The following is a 17,682-nucleotide window of genomic DNA, read 5'->3' as shown; positions in this document are numbered from 1 at the left end:
AACATTGTACGTCTTTGGGGAACAGGCATATTCCAGGAAAATTTCTGAGTGAGAAACACCAATTGCTGCTATATCTTTAGAAAGGAGGAGAATATTTACCCTTTCTTCTATCAAAAGTATACAAAGGTAGAAATACTCTTCTCTGTCAAAACAGTTGCTCACAGAGAGGTGAAGAGCCAGCTGTAGAACAGGCATGCACAATAGATGTGGCCTGGCCTTTCAGAGCAAAAAAATCTGTTGAAGAGGAAAAGCATGCATGACTGTGTCTCAGGTACTTTGCAGCTTTGTTGTGAAACTTGCTGGAAGCCCTGATGCAACCATGATCCCCTGGCACCCAGGGCACGATCTCTGGATTTTACATAATGTTCTTTGCTTATATGGAGGAAAATAGCAAACCCAGTCATTACAGTGATTTTGAAGAGCGGATCTGGGCTACTTGGGACAGTATTAAAGGTCTGGATACTAACTCACAGATAAAACACATTCTTGATTCAAACCTACTGGTGACAAGACATTGCAGTGCTGATTGTATGCATTCACTTGACTGTGTGAGTTACAAAAATTGTGTGTTTAAGTACATGCATCATAAAATTGTTACAAACTGAAGACCTCAGTTGCTAGCAGCAGGACATAGAATGAGGAATTAATGTGCAGAAAGGAAACAGGGAAGTTCACTAACAAGACAAAATAATGTGGTACTGCATCCAAAGATCTGGATGCAGTTCTGGAGTCACACAAGAGCTTAAATACACAGAGAGAAAGCTGAGACAGAAAATCCCCTGGCAGATATTAACCCATGAAGCCACAAGCCTGCCTGTGCCAAAATTACAGGTCCCACTCCTTCAGGACCACTTGCACACAACACCTACCTAGCAGCTGCTGCCATCATCCCCTTATGGCCCTGATGTCTAGTGAGGACATCCCTAGGGAGCCTGGCTCCTTTGTGCAGAGTGCTGCTCAGTTGCAGGTTCCTCCAGTCCTGTCCAGCTTGCAAACTAGTTTGAAAAGAAATGCAGGTTGTTATAATGAACAACAGTGGGGAAGATGGAGAAAGCAAAGGTAAAGTGGAATAAAACCATTGGTTCTGGTGCCAGCTAGAGCTCTTTATACTGAAAGTTTCTTCCCACTGTGTGTTTCTACACCACTGATCAGGATGGGGTCTGGGCTGAGGACAGGACATGCTAAGGAGGCTGTGACGGTGGTAGCACGGAGGGAGCTTGTCCTGGCTGCCAGATGAGGTGAAACCCTCAAAGAAGATACAAGAGGGAGACATTGCTCCTCCCCAGCAGTAATGGGACATGGCCCAGAGCACAAGGTAGCAAGCTCCAGTGCAGACCAAGATAAGTCTAGGAAGAGAACAAGACCATGCAGATGGAAGCTAAGTCCAAATCAGGCTTTTGGAGTAGAAGAAGAAAGGAGACATCCTTAGGAATCTACAGAGGATCATAAGGAATGTATAGATCCTGGGAAGCAACTGAAAGAATCCCGAACAGGAGAGCAAAGAGCAGGCACTCTTCCAGCAACCAAGAGTCAAGGAACACCTTTGCCTTCAAACCTCATCTTTAATCTGTCTAACCCATCAGTGTCTTGCTTTGTTTTGCTCCAGTCTGTGGTTTAAGTTGTTGTTGTTTTTAATTTAGTTGTACACATTCGTGTAATAATGTACACCTCTAAACCTCAGAAACCTTTGCTTTCTATTAACATACTCACTTTAAGGAAAATGAGAGGTGAATCTCTTTTAAAGCGTTAGCCGATATGTTGGGCCAACTTGATACAAATGATGGAACAAAAAATAAAGCCACATCAAATGGACTTTGCAAGGCCATACATCAAAGAGCATGTGGCAACTGATGTGTAAGTCTTTTCAGTAGTCTGCCACTATGAGTTAACCAGGTAATCTACTAAATCTAGAAATACCATCCATTTCACAGGCTATTGGCCCTGCTTTAAATGTCAGGTTAAATAAAAAATAAGATGGGATGGAACAAATAAGATGGGTTGAGGTGCTCCATTCATGTATTTTTGGAGTGGTGCTGGGTACTGACAGAGCACTAGAAAAATACAGGGCAGTCCTTGGGCACCAAGTCAAAGGCCCTATGGGGGGTGGCACTGGGAAAATTATTACTTTAGAGAAAATATGGGCTTAGATACTTTGCTGACCACCCATTTGTGGTTAAGTGAAAGGACATACATCACTGGAAAATATTAATAGTTCATCTTCAGGGAAAAACAGTGGAATATAGTCAGCATTAATCACATCCCTGACTCTATCTCAGGAGCCAAGAAGAGGTCATTTTTTTTTTTCCATCGGGAACATCTTGGTACTTAAGGGAAAAAAATGCATTCACACTTAAAGGTTTCTGTGGTGTAACCATAGAGATGTGTTAATGTAATAATCACACACAGCCATGTAGGGGCTTGTGCTGTTTTGTGCAAAGGGAGTTAGCAAAGTCCAACCATTCTTTAGGCAAACGCACCTTTTTGAAAGAAAAGATCAGCAAATCTGTAGGTTTTCCAAAATTTGAGTTTTCATTTAATACTTAATATGCCTAATTCCTTTGACAATGATTTTGCTCGTGGTCTAAATTCATGCCAGAGTGTGCCACTCTGTGCAAACCGGTGCATCCAGCACATCTCTGGGGACCTGCTCCAGCAAAGCATCCATTCCATCACTTCCACAGGGCTCTGACATTTTAAAGACTATGCTATGACACATGCAGCAATTTATCACTACTTTACCCCACTTTATCACTATGTGATACCACTGAACACTGTAACAAAGCTCTGTTTTCTGTGCATGTGCAGCGCATATTCCAGCACACGAGTTTATGTTCTTGCAAGGACAGTTTGCTTCCTTCTCTAATTTTGCCATCAGGTGATAGTTGCTCAGCTAACTGTTTTGTTACAACTTCTGAATGGGATCAACATTCATTACTCTAATCAGCTCCTTTGATAATTCTGTGGAGTACTGCTCTCGGGCACCGTGCAGAACCACAAATACAAATATTCTTAGTGTCCAATAGTTTTATATTGTGGTGATATCTTAATTGGCAGCATCTTTGCTGATGTGTACACATGCAATACTAACATTATATTGAGCCATAAAACTGAAGGACTAGGCCTGGCAAAACTCAGCAAAATGTGCTGTTTTCTGTATTTGTAATGAGTAAGCCCACTTCTATGGGACACAATCCCCAGCACAGCAGAGACACATCTGGTAGTTAACAGCCATGCCACAAATCATCTCTTAACACACCCAAACAAAGCAGCAGCTGATCTGATCTAGTGCTGGAGACTGCTCTGCATGGAGCAGGTTGCTCTAGGTGGCCCCAAGAAAGCAGTAGGAAAAAGCAATCTTTTTGGTCTTGAAATTAAGTGAACTGAGGTTATTGGGGTGGGGGAACTGCAGAGTTTAAGGGGAAAATGACAGAAATGTTTCCTACTCACTCAAGAGTCTGTCTTTTATCTTAAAATCATAGTTCATTTCTGCTCTCAGACAAGTTCAAAATAATTATTTCCATAAAAATTGAGATGATAATAATTACCCGTCTGTGCATGAAAAAGTACCGTGCTACCTTTAGTTGGTTTCCATTCTGTTTATCCACAGAATTCCTGAGAGTTCAAGATTGCCTCTATACAGAGAGAACAGTAACAATATGTTAACTTGTTTTTCTGTTTCTAAAGTTGTTGGTTGTTTCTTTCCCAAGCTGTGGCGCCACAAAATATATATTGTTCACTGGCAGGCAGTTCTCTGATCTTCCACAGCTTCCAGCTTCCAGCAGCACTGCTGGCTTACATCTGTACTTCAGCCCTAGAAATGTGTGCACTGTTGGGCACTGAGCCCTACAAGTGCAAGTCTGCACTTCTACATGCCTCTGGCTCCTTTGCTTTCCTAGCTGATGTCCCATGGTTCTGAAGTTTGTTAGGGTTATGCTCATCCCATCACAGCTGCAGGATGAAAATCTGGAAGATTCTACAGAGAAACTCTTAAACAGGGGTCTGCATAGATAATGCCCTCTCCACATGGTTGCTAGGTCCCCTCTGGAATTTTCGTTCCCCCAAGAGAAGCTGATATAAATGCCAGGGAACAGTCAGAGCTCTTCTCTGACTGAGCATCAACACCAATGTGTGCCACAGATAGTCAAGAGCACTAGAGAAAATCTGATTCATGGCTTTACCAAGGGAAGGTCATGCCTGACCAATCTGGTGGCCTTCTATGATGGAGTGACAACATCAGTGGACAAAGGGAAGGCAACCGATGTCATCTACCTGCACTTGTGCAAGGCCTTTGACATGGTCCCCCACCACATCCTTATCTCTAAATTGGAGAAGCATGGATTTGAGGAGTGGACTATTCGGTGGATAAGGAATTGGTTGGAAGGCAGCAGACAGAGGGTTGTGCTGAATGGCACGATGTCCAGGTGAAGGCCAGTGATCAGCAGTGTCCCCCAGGGGTCTGTCTTGGGACAAGTGCTTTTTAACATCTTCATCAAGGATATCAATGATGGGCTTGAGTGCACCCTCAGCAAGTTTGCCAATGACACCAAACTGAGTGGTGTGGTTGACACATCAGAAGGAAGAGACGCCATCCAGAGAGATCTCGACAAACTTGAAAGGTGGGCCTGTGTGAACCTAATCAGGTTCAACACAGCAAAGTGCAAGGTTTTGCATTTGGGTCAGAGTAATCCCAGATACATATACAGACTGGGAGAAGAACTCCTTAAGAGTCACCCTGCAGAGAAGGACCTGGGGGTCCTGGTGGATGAGAAACTGAACATGAACCAGAAGTGTGCTCTTGCAGCTTGGAAAGCCAATGGTATCCTGGGCTCTATCAGGAGAGGGGTGGCCAGCAGGGAGAGGGAGGTGATTGTCCCTCTCTGCTCTGCCCTTATGAGGCCCCATCTGGACTACTGTGTCCAGGACTGGGGCCCGAAATACAGGAATGATGTGGAGCTGTTAGAGAGCATCCAGAGGAGGGCCACGAAGATGATCAGAGGTCTGGAGCACATCCTCTACTAAGACAGGCTGAGGAAGAAACTCTTGTTCAGCCTGGAGAAGAGAAGGCTGTGAGGAGACCTCATTGCAGCATTCCAGTATTTAAAAGGGGATTATAAACAGGAGGGGAATCAACTTTTTACAAAGGTAGACAGTGTTAGGACGAGGGGGAATGATTTTAAGTTCAAGGAGGGAAGATTTAGATTGGATGTCAGGGGGAAGTTCTTCACAGAGAGAGTGGTGAGGTGCTGGAACACGCTGCCCAGAGAAGCTGTGGATGCCCCATCCTTGGAGGTGTTCAAGACCAAGTCGGTGGCCCTGCTTGTGGCAAGGAGGTTGGAACTCGATGATCCTTGGGGTCCCCTCCAACCCAAGCCATTCTATGATTCTATGATTGTATGATTGTATGATTGTATGATTGTATGATTCTATGATTCTATGATTCTATGATTCTATGATTCTATGATTCTATGATTCTATGACTGGGTATCTGCACTTGAACAAAGAAGTAAATTTCTCCAAAATTTATTTTCATAAAGATGTTTGGGCTCTGAAAAACTGAAGAGCAGAGAAGTTGCTTCAAATGCAGGCATACTAGGGAACTTCATATAAGACGTGTTATTTCAAAAGAACTGTTTGACAAAGGATTGTATGGAGAGTGCTGAACAAAGGCGATCTGTTAAAATAACATGGCAGCCTGAAAGAAAACACCACTCTCAGCACCAGTCAAGTGTGTGTCCATCACAGCCAACAGCTTTTGTCAGTTCCCGGGAGTGACAAGCCAAGTGCTTTGGGGCAGGTGGAACCGCCCAGCCCAGACGCCATGCCCCGAGCACCAGCTGGGACACTCCAGCTGGATGGGGGTTGCCACAGCCCTAGGGTGAGCAGCAGTCGGAGGCACAAGGCTGGTAAAGCGCCCTTGGGAACAGAGGTCACAAGTCAATGCAAATCAGCCACCCAGTCATCCCTTCCTGATGGTGGGGTTGTGTCCTTTCAATAGAGATATTCCCTGAGGACATGGATCCACCATCATTGCTGAGCCCCGTAACTTCAGACAACAGTGACCTAGACTAATATGAGGAACCCATTTATTTATCACTTGACAGCTGAAGTGCGTGATGTTGGATAAGACCAGAGCTACCGGTCCTTGAAGAACTTGTGCTGGTGCTTTCCTTGACAGCGATGACCATGACAACAAAGTAAGTGATGTCAAGTAAGGGTAACTGCTCTGCAAGTCTGGTGATCTTCATAAAACAAAACAAACAAAAACTTTAGCTGAAAAGGGTGAAGCAGGAGAGCTGTGAATTTCCTTCTTTCTCTTAGTTGGAGTCATGTCCAGTTCAAATTACAGGAATACAAGTATCTTCAATCTGTAAGGAATTTGTTGTGGTTACCAGGAAAATAGAATGGAATGACTGTGCCAGAGATTCTTTTTCTATTATGAAATAAGGGTTAAATGGCTATAAAAGATAAGTGACTTGTACAGAAGATATGTGAAATTTTTCTTCCTTTTCTAAACTACTGTCCCTTTAATAATATAAGCAATTGAGCAGAGACTGCAGCCTCCCTTACAATCCCTCTTCAAGGCACTTAGGAAGGATGAGAACTCATTTTGTCTCATTTGCTGGCAAACTTTGCCATTCTGAAATTTGCAATCCCAGAAAATCAGATTTATGAGATAAAACATCCACAGGGGCAACATCAGTCTGATGGAGGAAGGAGGGAGTGAAGGCTGATGAGGTTAATGATGTGTTCACAGTGTTAACCACGTTTAAGCTGAGGTCCATGAACAGCAGAATGTCCTCACCAAGTCTCCCTGATCTCTCCCTGTAGAAAGAAAGTGGAAGGGAATGAAAAAGAGAAATTCAAAGAAAGAATATAGTAGAAATAATGCAGAGCAAGGCAGAGAAAGAAAGAAGTACAGGAACAGAACAGAGGAAGAGAAAATGCTGTACAAAAAGCAGGCAATGAGTGGCCCTTGTAACAGGGATTAGTCAGTTCAGCTCCTGGTTTGCTCTGCTCTTCTCAGCTGCACAGTGTGCCTGTTCAACATGTTAAAAAAAAAGATGTGTTTCTTTATTTTAGGAGGGTTTCTCAAGTTCAAAACACCTTTAAAGTGTATTAGCAATCCTTTAACACTGAACAGAGAGGAAAGGCCAAGTACAGTTCTTCCTCCCCAATACACCCAGTATTCAGTGCCTTACTCTGCCCCAAAAATACATGCCAAGAAAGACATTCTAATCTCTATGGACCATTGACTTCAATGGGCTTTGGACTGCTTGAGCCATTCTCCTTTGTATTCTAAAGAAACCAAGAGAAAGTGCGTGGAGATCAGAGGCAGTCAAACGTCTTTATGTGTAAAATAACTTGAAAGGCAAGGCTTAACCCAGCAAAAGGGAGAGAAAATTCACAGTCCACCTACTCTACCCAGCCATAGATTTGTAATTGTGTCATTTCTGATAAAACTAAAAGAAAAAAAATGTTAGAATTACATGGAAAAAGGGGAGGGGCAGTGTGACAAGTCTGAACTAGAAGCCTGAAAAAATAATTTTAGGACTTCATCTGAAGTCATCTTCATCTGAATCAGTCCCTACTGATTTCCTTATAAGACTGACAGCATGTGGCATTATCTTACTCTGATTTTCTCCAAAGGAAAAATATAACACTGTATTAACATTAAATTAATCAGAGGAGCCAAATATATCCATATGCACACCATATCTACATCTATCTCAGAGAAGTTCCTACCCCAACTGAGACCAGCTGGAAGAGAAATTCTTGCAGTGGAGCCCTTTCAGTTTAATCCCTTAATCTTCTCAACATCCTCAAACAGTAGGGCTTCTCTCTCAAACACGGCTGGAAAGTAACATCTGCACTGTTGAAAGAGAGGAAGCAGCAGACAGCAATCCACTGAGGTCTCAGCTCCCTCTCTCCCTCTCAGTAGTTTTCTCTTGAAGATGCCTGCTAAGGACGGTTTCTGTCTAATGGCCATGACACAGACCAGGCAAAAGCCAGGGGCAGAAATATTTTCTGTATCTCAGCAGTTATGTCTCGCCATTCTTATGTGATGACAAAGGCAGAGGAGCTTTAAATGCAGCCAACACCACAGAGATGCATTAACCCGTAAATGTTGCTATGCCCTGAAAGCTATTAGCTTTTCTCCCTTCAGTCATCACTTTTTCTTATTCCCATTTAGCATTTTGACAGCTTATACCACTGTAATGTTCCTCTCCAGGACTCGTCTTGACTTTAGTCCCAGGCATGACTTTGGGCTGCAGTGTGTCCTCTAGTTTTGGGGTTGAGTAATCTGGTAACACAGAGTAGATGAGGGGCAGCCTCCCAAATGCTAGGTCCTAACCTCATTAGTTTCCTGCTTAGCCCAGACTTAAAAAAGTAAGGTGAGAAGTAAAGCATGGAGCTCATAGACTAAGTTTTCTGCAGTCTAGTAGAAAGGAAAAAACATTCCCTCCCTAATTATACTTAGATGGAGAATGAGTATTAATGTATAGAATTCCTATGTATTAATGTGCTCTAAATCCCAAGTCACCATAATCTTGGATGACCAGAGGGGTCACAGATATCACTGATTTCATTCTGGTATCCCTTTCAATATCTATCTTGTTTCCTCTCTGTTCCTTTCCCCCCTTTTTCAGTTCTCATAATGCTGCAGTACAAGTGCCTACTGCAGAAGGGAGAGGTGACTAACTAGCTTTACGCTGTTAGGCTGGCCTGCATCTGAAATGGCACCCACTGCCAATTAAGGCAAACTTTACCAATGCCCAAGAAAAAATCCACAGGAATTTTCCATGCTTCCTCCTTTAATGACCCTCCAGCTTTATAACTGTAATCACTTCCTCTAGAGAACAGAGTATGACCCATGTAATACCTTAGAGTAAAGATGTTTTTGAGAAGAAATATGAGACTGGGTGCCAAAATCAGGCACATGCTGAAAAGAACAGGTGCTGCAGTGATAAGAATGCATGTTTTTGGTCTCTGGCACTTCCATTCTTCCATCTGAAGCATGTAACTTACCATAGGATACACAGGAAGTACTGTGACTTCTAGTGAGTATTGAACATTCTGAATGCTCTAGTTTAGCTTTCTGGGCTCAGAATTGGTGACTGGTTTCATGGTTGAAGTACAATTGACTCATGGGCCAAGAACTTCCTTCAGCCTTGGCTAGAAAGCTTCTAGATCCACACTGAGTGAGATCCGGGCTGGAACTAGTGAGTCACTGAACTGTGACACCCCAGAAAAGATCCAGTTTTGTGGGTTGAGTGCCCAAAACAGCCCACAGCCTTGAGGCAAACCTCCTTATCTCATCTCTTTTCCAGCAGAATCCATTATTTAGAAGACACAAGAGTATCCCAAATCAGATGTTATTAAAATATACAAACAGCAACTCAAAGATAGGCAAGTTATTTCACAACTGGGAAAATTCAGGTTGAGCAGGTGAAACAGATTAACTAGGATGGCTGGTAAGCACTGTTTCCTCTCTCCACTGCCTCTTGGAAAGGTGGGTCAATTTCTCCAATCCCTGTTCAACTTTCAGTGTCTTCCTCCACCAAACCAACTCTACCGAAGTCTGGCACTGAGGCAGTCTCCCTGTTGGACAGGCCTCCTCCTTCTCTTGAGTGCTTCTCAGTCTGCTCCCTGCTTTGCCTGCCCCAACAGCTCATTTGGGAAGGTTGTAACAAAATGTACAATATACAGTAGTGGGCAGCAAGCAAATTAGACAAGGAATACTTGTGTTGCAAGATCATGGTATGTGTTTTATGTCTGGCTTTATGGCTGCGGTGTTTTTAGGGGCGTTCTTAAGAAAGCCAGAGTTAATGCAGCAGTTCATGAGAAAAGCAGTGCAATTAGTGAAGGCTCCAGGAAGCATGTAAGGCAGCAAAATCGATCCTTGAAAACCTTGGCCTTAGCCTGCAATGAAATGGTTTATGGTCATGATGCTTTCTGACCTGTCAGCATCCTGGTAGTGTATAACAAAGGCTGCTGCCCTTCTTCCCTGGAGCTACACTGGGAACAGAAAAAGGAAAGGGGCAGAGGGCTCTGTATTGCCTCCTCAGCCATCCAAATTCAAAAAGAGATACACTGCATGGCAAAGACAAATTTGTAAAACAACAGATGAGCTCTGTTGTCACAGGAGCCCAGCAAGAGTCCCCATGCTATTGCATTCAGAAGGTCAGAGAACTTCTTCACTGTATCTTAACAAGAATGCTCTGTGGTCAACTCTGATTTGTGATCAGCACATTTTCTTTTGAGTCCTGACCCGTATCCTGTGTCCGTGCTCCAAACTGGCGTGGGGTGGATGGATTAGAGGCCACTTTGCTCTATTGTTGGCAGCTGGGGGGAAGACTGGCTGGGGAGAGGGGAGAGGGGTGCGAAAATTTATGCCTGAAAAACTGATACCTTTATCTGGAAAATACTAAAATGCTGCTGCGTAACTTGATGATGCTAGTGCCATGCAATTCATTGCCTTTAAGAGCTCTGTTCTGCTTAAGGCTTTAGAGGAATGTCGGTCAGGCAGTGTTACAAGCTCAAGCACCTCTTGCATGCAGTTCTCTATCCCATTGCTTTGATTTCCAGATTAAGTACTTTGAGGTTGAGAACAGAAAAGAAAGAGTTGTGAGAATATATATGGTTTTTTTTGTTTGTTTGTTTGTTTTGTTTTTTGTTCAATCAAAATCTCTGCAAGTGAGCTGAGAATGGGTGGAAGTGTTCTGCTGCAGCACTATAACTGAGACCACTTGTGACACATTCTCATTAGCCTGTGTAAAGGGAAGCAGATCTGCTGCTCAGGAAGCAGTAGTGTGAATGATTTTCAGCCACAGATGATGCAGCCTGGCTCTGAACAGCTTAGGCCTTCCTGTAACAAGCACTTTATGTGCGCTGACCTTTCCCTGACCTAGGAAGCAGCACTGGCTTATCACCGTCCAATCTTCTGTAAAGGTTTCTGCTTGGCAGACTACAAGGAAGAAAATATTAAACTCTCTCTAAAGAGCTAATAGTGCAGAGTTTACTTGGTTTCATTTCAGTACAGTGAGGAGAGAGATGCAGAGATGCACGCTTGTTTATTGTCCTCCTGTAGACATGTTGAGGACACACGACAGCTTCTGAGCCTTAAAGGGCAGTGATGTGGGTTCCCTGACACCTTATGTACTACACAGCAGTGGGCCAGCACTGCTAAAGGACCCAACGAACCAAAATTTGAGCACTCACAACAAAATCCTAAATGAGGAAAAGGGGACGCATGAGGTAGATGTGAAGGGAGGTAAGAGAACATGTCTTCCATGCAAACCAACCAGAACTCAAGGGGAGAGATCGTGAAGGAGCAGAGCACAAGATAAAAGAAACATACTGCTCTGACAAAAGCAGATCTCATACTTGAGTTGGATAAGCCTTTGCTGACAATATCACGCAACCAACACAGTCCCCAGCTGGGTTGACCATGTCTCAAGACCATAGTTTTATCCCAGCTTCCTTTAAAAGGTCACTTGTGCCCCATTTAGTCCCACTCCATCTTCCTTTACGGATTACTCTGCAAGCTGAAAAAAACACACTGCAGCTTCAGTTGCCTCATTGCAAGAAGGTCATTATACTTCCTTTTCTTTCCCAGTCTTTCTTGAATCTCTGGTTTATGGGCTGCTGACCTACTCATGTGGCCTTTGTTTTGATCTCTGCGCTAAATGCCATGGCTTGGGAGAACTCATCCAAGGAGCAAATAGGCATTTGTCAGAAATATCTATGCAAAGAAAGAGCAGGATGGAGCCAGTGATGTCTCAGAGAGCCTGCCCTGGATGCAAAATGATTGTGCCATTTCCATCAAATCTTGAACTGCTCTGTCATCAGTTGTCACCTTGGCTGATCATGCAAAGCAAGTGCTGGATTGCTGCCCACTGCAAAGGAGCTGAGAAAAAAGTTCTCACTTTTCCACAGTGCTGGCCGATTAGCCGCAAGGCTGTGAACTCTCCCACTAATATATGTGCACAAACTGTGAGATTTAAAAGGTGTAAGGGTTTCATTCCAGATACTTATCTTATGTAGAATCAGAAATTAGGAGAAAGTGAGCTAAATGTGTTTCTAGTAATAAATAAACTAAAACAAATTGCAGAGTCACAAAGAGGACAAAGCCCAGGAGGGGACAATACTGGAGCCAACTGCACTCACCTGCTAACCCTGGCACCTCTCAGTGCTACTACCAGCTGCTTTTTTGGACAGCCAGCTTGAGTGTTTACATAATACAAATATTTGCAGCATTAATTTCTGGGCTTGATATTTCTGGCATTTGTGATTCTTTTCCTGGTATTTCTCCCCCAGTGTGCAGAAAGCCCCCCAGTGATGTACAGGCTTCAAGTTTGATCAGATTGCTATAATCTCAGCCCTCTGTTCTGAGATCTTCTCATGGGTTCTTGCCCCAGTTTGAGATCAATGAATCTGGACATACCTGTCCAGATCTGTCAAAGTGACTATACCCAATCTCAGCACACTCTTGATCCACATTCTGCTACGTTGATTATAGAGCTAATTGGATATGGGGAAGAAAGCAATTTAACTTCCCTAGAAGATGACAGCAATGAAATGCCAGAGCCATTGAGAGTAGCTCTGTGGAGGAGCCAATTTTTCCACCTCGCTTACTACAGGCAGCCTTCAGGCACTGGAAGTTTTAGGGCAACATTTCTCATCAAGAAGAAGCAAAAGTGCTCAGAAACATGCTGCACCAGCCCACGACATTAACTTGCTCATTCTCTAATCTGTGCTGAGGTATGCCCCAAATGACCACTTTCACCACCAGGAAACCTGAGAGCCAGCAGCTTTATGCATCCTAAGAAAAATGATACTTCTATCTAAAGATGAAAGAGGAAAGTGGGCGAAGAATATAAAAGAAGGAAAAGATAGAGCATTTGGAGAAAAATAAGCAGGGGAATAGAGGAAAAAGAAAAGGAAGACAAGAGGAAAGGCCTCTCCTTCACTAGTTTTTGCTCTTTCCCAGGCACAGCAATGGCTCTGAACAATTCTGGGGTGAGTTTCCTGGTCACCTCAACAAGAGGAGAGCTGAAGGCTGCTCCTCAGGCACAACCCAAAGTTTCTGAACCCTCTCAAAGGACTTCCCTGCTCCTGGTACTCAACAGTGCTGGTTCCCCTTGGCTGTAATAGAGAGGGTGAATCTTTTTAAAAGTCTTAGCCTCTTGAAGGTCACCTCAACTCTGGAGACAATGACACATGGCCATCAGAGCACCAAGAAAGTGGTCCCTTGTAAAAATAGGAGGGCCAAACACAAAACGCCTCAGCTAGCACATGATGTGACCTGAGCCCTGCCAGGTGCCTAAAACATATTCACAGACATACTCTCGCAGTGGGTGCAGGGCCCTGCAGGGAAGGGAAAAGTGCTGCCCTAGGAAATGCAACCTGTTGTGCATCAGCATTTCTCTCACCTTCCCAACAAAGAGCAGCTGGGAGAAAACCTCTATCCTAAATGTAGATTTATTAACACTCAGCACCAGGAAGGTCAAGGTCAAGGGTTAAAGCTCGCCTTTATCCATCACTTCTTGATATGACCTTGGTGGGGCTTTTTGCAAAGGGCAGGGACAGTTGATGCCATAATGAGTTGCTCTTCCCAGGGGACCCAGCATGATGAAAAAGTGCAGAACATCCACCTTCATGTTCCGGGGCAAGAATACAGGTTTGATTGGTAATAAGTTTCCCATTAAAAATACATGAGAACTTACCTCAGAGAGAGAGAGTAGACCCCACAGGATAAAGTCTGTTCAGCCAGCTTTTAATGAAGGCAATTACATCCATTTATTTGAGACTTTTCTTCCCCATTCTTCTCCAAAGAATACAGGCTCATTTCAGGGAGGAAAACTAGAATGAAAAATAAATTTACAACTATTGTTCTTTAACTGAGTCAATTATATTTTGGTATTTGAATGGCAGTGTTTTAATACAACTAAGTTGGTGCATATTTAATATTAGCTTACATGAAGATATAATAACCACTTTTCACAACAAACCTTTTTTTAGATTCTGAGGAAAGCAGTCATTTCTAAAGAAGCAATGAAGATACAACTTGGGTGGTCATTGAGACCATTAATTTTAATTAGTTAGCCAATATATACAGGAAGGATCTAATCTGTTTCATCCTGAGGAACTAATGAGGTATTTATTCATCTCTCAGTCAAGACTGGATGGCACAAGTTTTGTTGTTTGTTTGAACTTCACTTCAGAACACAGTAAACAGAGTCTGCTCATAGTTCAGTGCTCTGTCCTCCTCCACACACACTCAAAAACTTACAGAGAACCCATGGTAATTTGCTCAGTAGACCTATGGAATTTGCTCAGTAGATCTGCGTTTCTGAACTCAAACTCTGATTTCATATTTATAAGTGATGCAATCTGAAACAGGGGAATTCACCGCAGACAGAAAAACTCCTCTCTGTTTCTCCATTGTGACCGACAACGACACACTGAGCCCTTATATTTTTGCAGGCAGGGATTGGGAGACAGGGATCACCGCTCCAGGTGGGATGATGCCAGAAAATACTGTCATTTAATGCATGATGCAAGTATAAAGACTGTGCACATAAATCAGTTTACACACCTGTTTGTGAACAAAGCTAAATCAGCCAGATTATATCACATGTGTGAACACTGCACGTTGCAGTGCAACTTTCTCTCAGGTGAAGTTAAGGATGCAGATGGAGTTCAAGCATCAACTTCAAAAAAGAGAGGTGCCTTGGTGCCTTGGAGTACTCAGCTCATGATACCTCTAACAGTGCCCAGTAAGTTCAGAGCAGGCACTGTAAAACCTAGCTCTTTTAAAGTTGCCTCCAACTGGGGACCAAAAGGCAGAGGAACCATAGTCATTACCATGACTGAAAATTTCGGCCTTGGTTTGAAGAACTGAACTGAGAACACTGCATTCTGTGAACTACAGCAGCCTCATAGGCTAAAGCAGACGTGGGCCTGCAATAAGCCGAGCGAACAGCCAGAGTTGCAGGGCCAGCCACTTCCCCACCCACTCCCAGCAGCAGCATCGGTGAGAGCAGAGGCACAGAACATCTGCTCCCGTCCTGGGGACTGACGCACCAGATGGTACAAAAAGCCATTAAAGACAACCCAGGCAGGAGCCCTGGACCAGCAGGGACTGAAGCTAACCCTAAAGCTGGAGGGATTTGGATAAATCGCTCTTGGTTTTTCTCCTCTTGGTTTGCCCTGCCTTGGACACAGCCTCTTGTGGCTCCCAGAGCTGCCAGTCACTGGGCCACCACTGCAGGACCCCATCACACACCAGGCTGCGTCCCCTACCCCAGGAGCTGTGGGAACTCTGGGGGCAGCACCAGCCCTGCCAGCCCTACAGGTATAGGCCTGGGGTTCAAAGGGCTTTGAGCTGAAAAAGCCACTGATTTCTCCCTGGGGACCTACTCTGCCGTTCAGCCAAAGCAACTCCCTCAGAGCACGTTGTCCTTTCTTTACAGGATGAATTTCCTTACCCAGAACCAAGAGATACTCCTCTGGCTCTACCTTTGCTTTTCTCTCTCCTTGCCTCCATAAAATCATGATTTAAAAACAGGAAAAAAAATACTCTGGCAAAGAATCTTCCCTCCGCCCTCCTTGCTATCTGTTTAAATATCCTTGACTGCAAGACATCCAGTACAGAACAGTCATCAATTTTTAATTCATTTAATCTCTTGGTAACAGTGTTCTCGTGAACTGAAGGGCCTCAGAGAAAGCTTCAGAGAAACCTCAGACTAGCATCTTTCCCTGGATCCCAGGATGAGGCCTTGTGGATGCAGTGGACTCCACACATATAAACATATGGGTTAACAGGGTAAAAATATTGGAATACAAGTACCCTTCACGACCAAGCAAACCAAAACACAGCATAAGCTGGAGCACTGTATCTTACGACAGCACAGAGTGAGGCATGCACAAGTGAGAGAATTCCTTGCATCAGAGCTGTTCATGATTCAGCAAACTTGAGAAGGAGTCCTCCGAGTAAATATGTGGGCTGCTTGCACTCCTGGTCCCTCTGCTGCTCCGTTCTTGTTCCAAGGAGAACATCGTGCTACACTGGCAGTAATTAAATTCTACCTGCTTAGATGCCCTGGAAGTCTCAAGAGGGGATAGTTTTTCTCCCCAAGCCTGTAAGTGTGTGGTGAGCTAATACAGTATATGCACTGTTCTCAAAAAAACCTGTCTTTTAGGAATGAGCAAAATGGTACCTGCCTACAGTGTGGATTTTAACTGACTCTGAAGATGCTGCAGGACAGCGAGAAAGAGGATTCTCAGCCATCTTCAAATGTACCATACAATGGTAGCACCTAAAGCCCCCAGTGGGGAGTGCATTCTGTTGTGCTGGGGTGTTGCATAAAAACAGAGTGAGAGCAAATTCCTGTCCCCAGTATCCTGTGCTCTAATGAGACAGGTTTAAAAATAACCTACAGTTCCAGTTTGTTGGCAGATGGAAATGGACCATTTTATATGAACCCAAGCTCTCTCATCTTGGGGTGTTCAAGAATTTCTGTTCGCTGCAGAGGCTTTTGGAAGGAGCTGCAGGTCTGACTGCACTGCCTCTGAACTTAATGTATACGGCCACAGCAATGGCATCTGAGCAATGCTGCCAAAGCATGCATGCGCATGTAGCTCTGGATGTCTGAAGCTACTGCCCTGTCCCACTGCATGTCACAGGCAACCACAATGCTAACAAGAGTGGTAAGGAGGAAAAGGTCTAAATCTTTCAGACACTCCCACCTCCTCAGGAGTCTTCTCCAACAGAAGTCCCTGTCCAGTAGCCCTGACTGTCACTACCTGAAAACCACCCATGCAGAGAGGCTTCCTGGCAAGCTGCTCTGTAGGGACAGGCCCATGACGCAGTCCTGTTATGCTTCTAGAGTTCAATGCTGAAAGGCTAATTCAACAGACTCAGTTGCAAAGAGACTATGAATTGTTCACAGTTACGTTAAACCACACAGCGTAATTTCCCATCTTTCCATGCATACCTTTACGTAACGGGCAGGCTCCTACTTTGCTGACAGGCAGCACAAGAAGATGAAGCAGAAGTCTACTGAGCTACTCAGAAAATGAACATGTTTTTCTCAGGCTCCTCAGAGCTATGCAATGGAGAGGATATTTGGGGGTCTATTTTTCTTAAAATGATAACTAGAAAATTGTGATGCAACATGTGGCCTCATTATTTAGTGCTAAAGCCCTTGTCACGACGCCCTGCGGTAGTGCTGCAGTTCAGCCAGACGTGTGGATGCTGGGACAATGTGAATAGTTACTATTTCTTGCAGAGACTTCCCCTAATCTCTGATGCCTTTTTCTAACCAGGTTATTTGTCATTTGCCTGCAGCAACCTCTGATTCTTTGCCTGTGAACCTCCTGCTCTGTTTCACACTATTAAGAACATTATTTTCCATTCTCCTGTCAGTGGAGAGTGCTGGTGATTAGCACTGCAATATCTGGTCCCCTTTATTGAAAATGTTAATCCTTCCTTTTTGCAGGGTTTCTTTAGCCAGGGGTGTTAATACTTGGTTAATAGAATCAGGCTGCCTTTTCCTTCATCTTTTGTGTGCATGTGTGTTGGGGAGGGATTTTTCTTTTTTATCTTTCGGTCAGAATTTATTATAGTCGCTCTTTTTATTCCTTTTTTTTTTTTTTTCCTCCAGAAAGGCTGCTTTG

At 43.9% G+C, this 17,682-nt stretch overlaps 1 long non-coding RNA gene across 1 annotated transcript in view; it reads right to left on the bottom strand.

Annotated features, from left to right (window-relative positions):
• LOC110396732 overlaps window positions 13,759-17,682 on the bottom strand; it is a 17,506-nt gene continuing 13,582 nt past the window's right edge. The window contains exon 3 of the long non-coding RNA XR_002437212.1: window positions 13,759-13,863. This is a non-coding gene — a long non-coding RNA (uncharacterized LOC110396732). The remainder of the gene's footprint in view (window positions 13,864-17,682) is intronic.

The sequence above is a fragment of the Numida meleagris genome, chromosome 3 (assembly GCF_002078875.1).
Source record: "Numida meleagris isolate 19003 breed g44 Domestic line chromosome 3, NumMel1.0, whole genome shotgun sequence".
Classification (NCBI taxonomy): Eukaryota; Metazoa; Chordata; class Aves; order Galliformes; family Numididae; genus Numida; species Numida meleagris.
The sequence above is the reverse complement of the archived record's forward strand: the minus strand, read 5'-3'. Positions and strand labels throughout refer to the sequence as shown.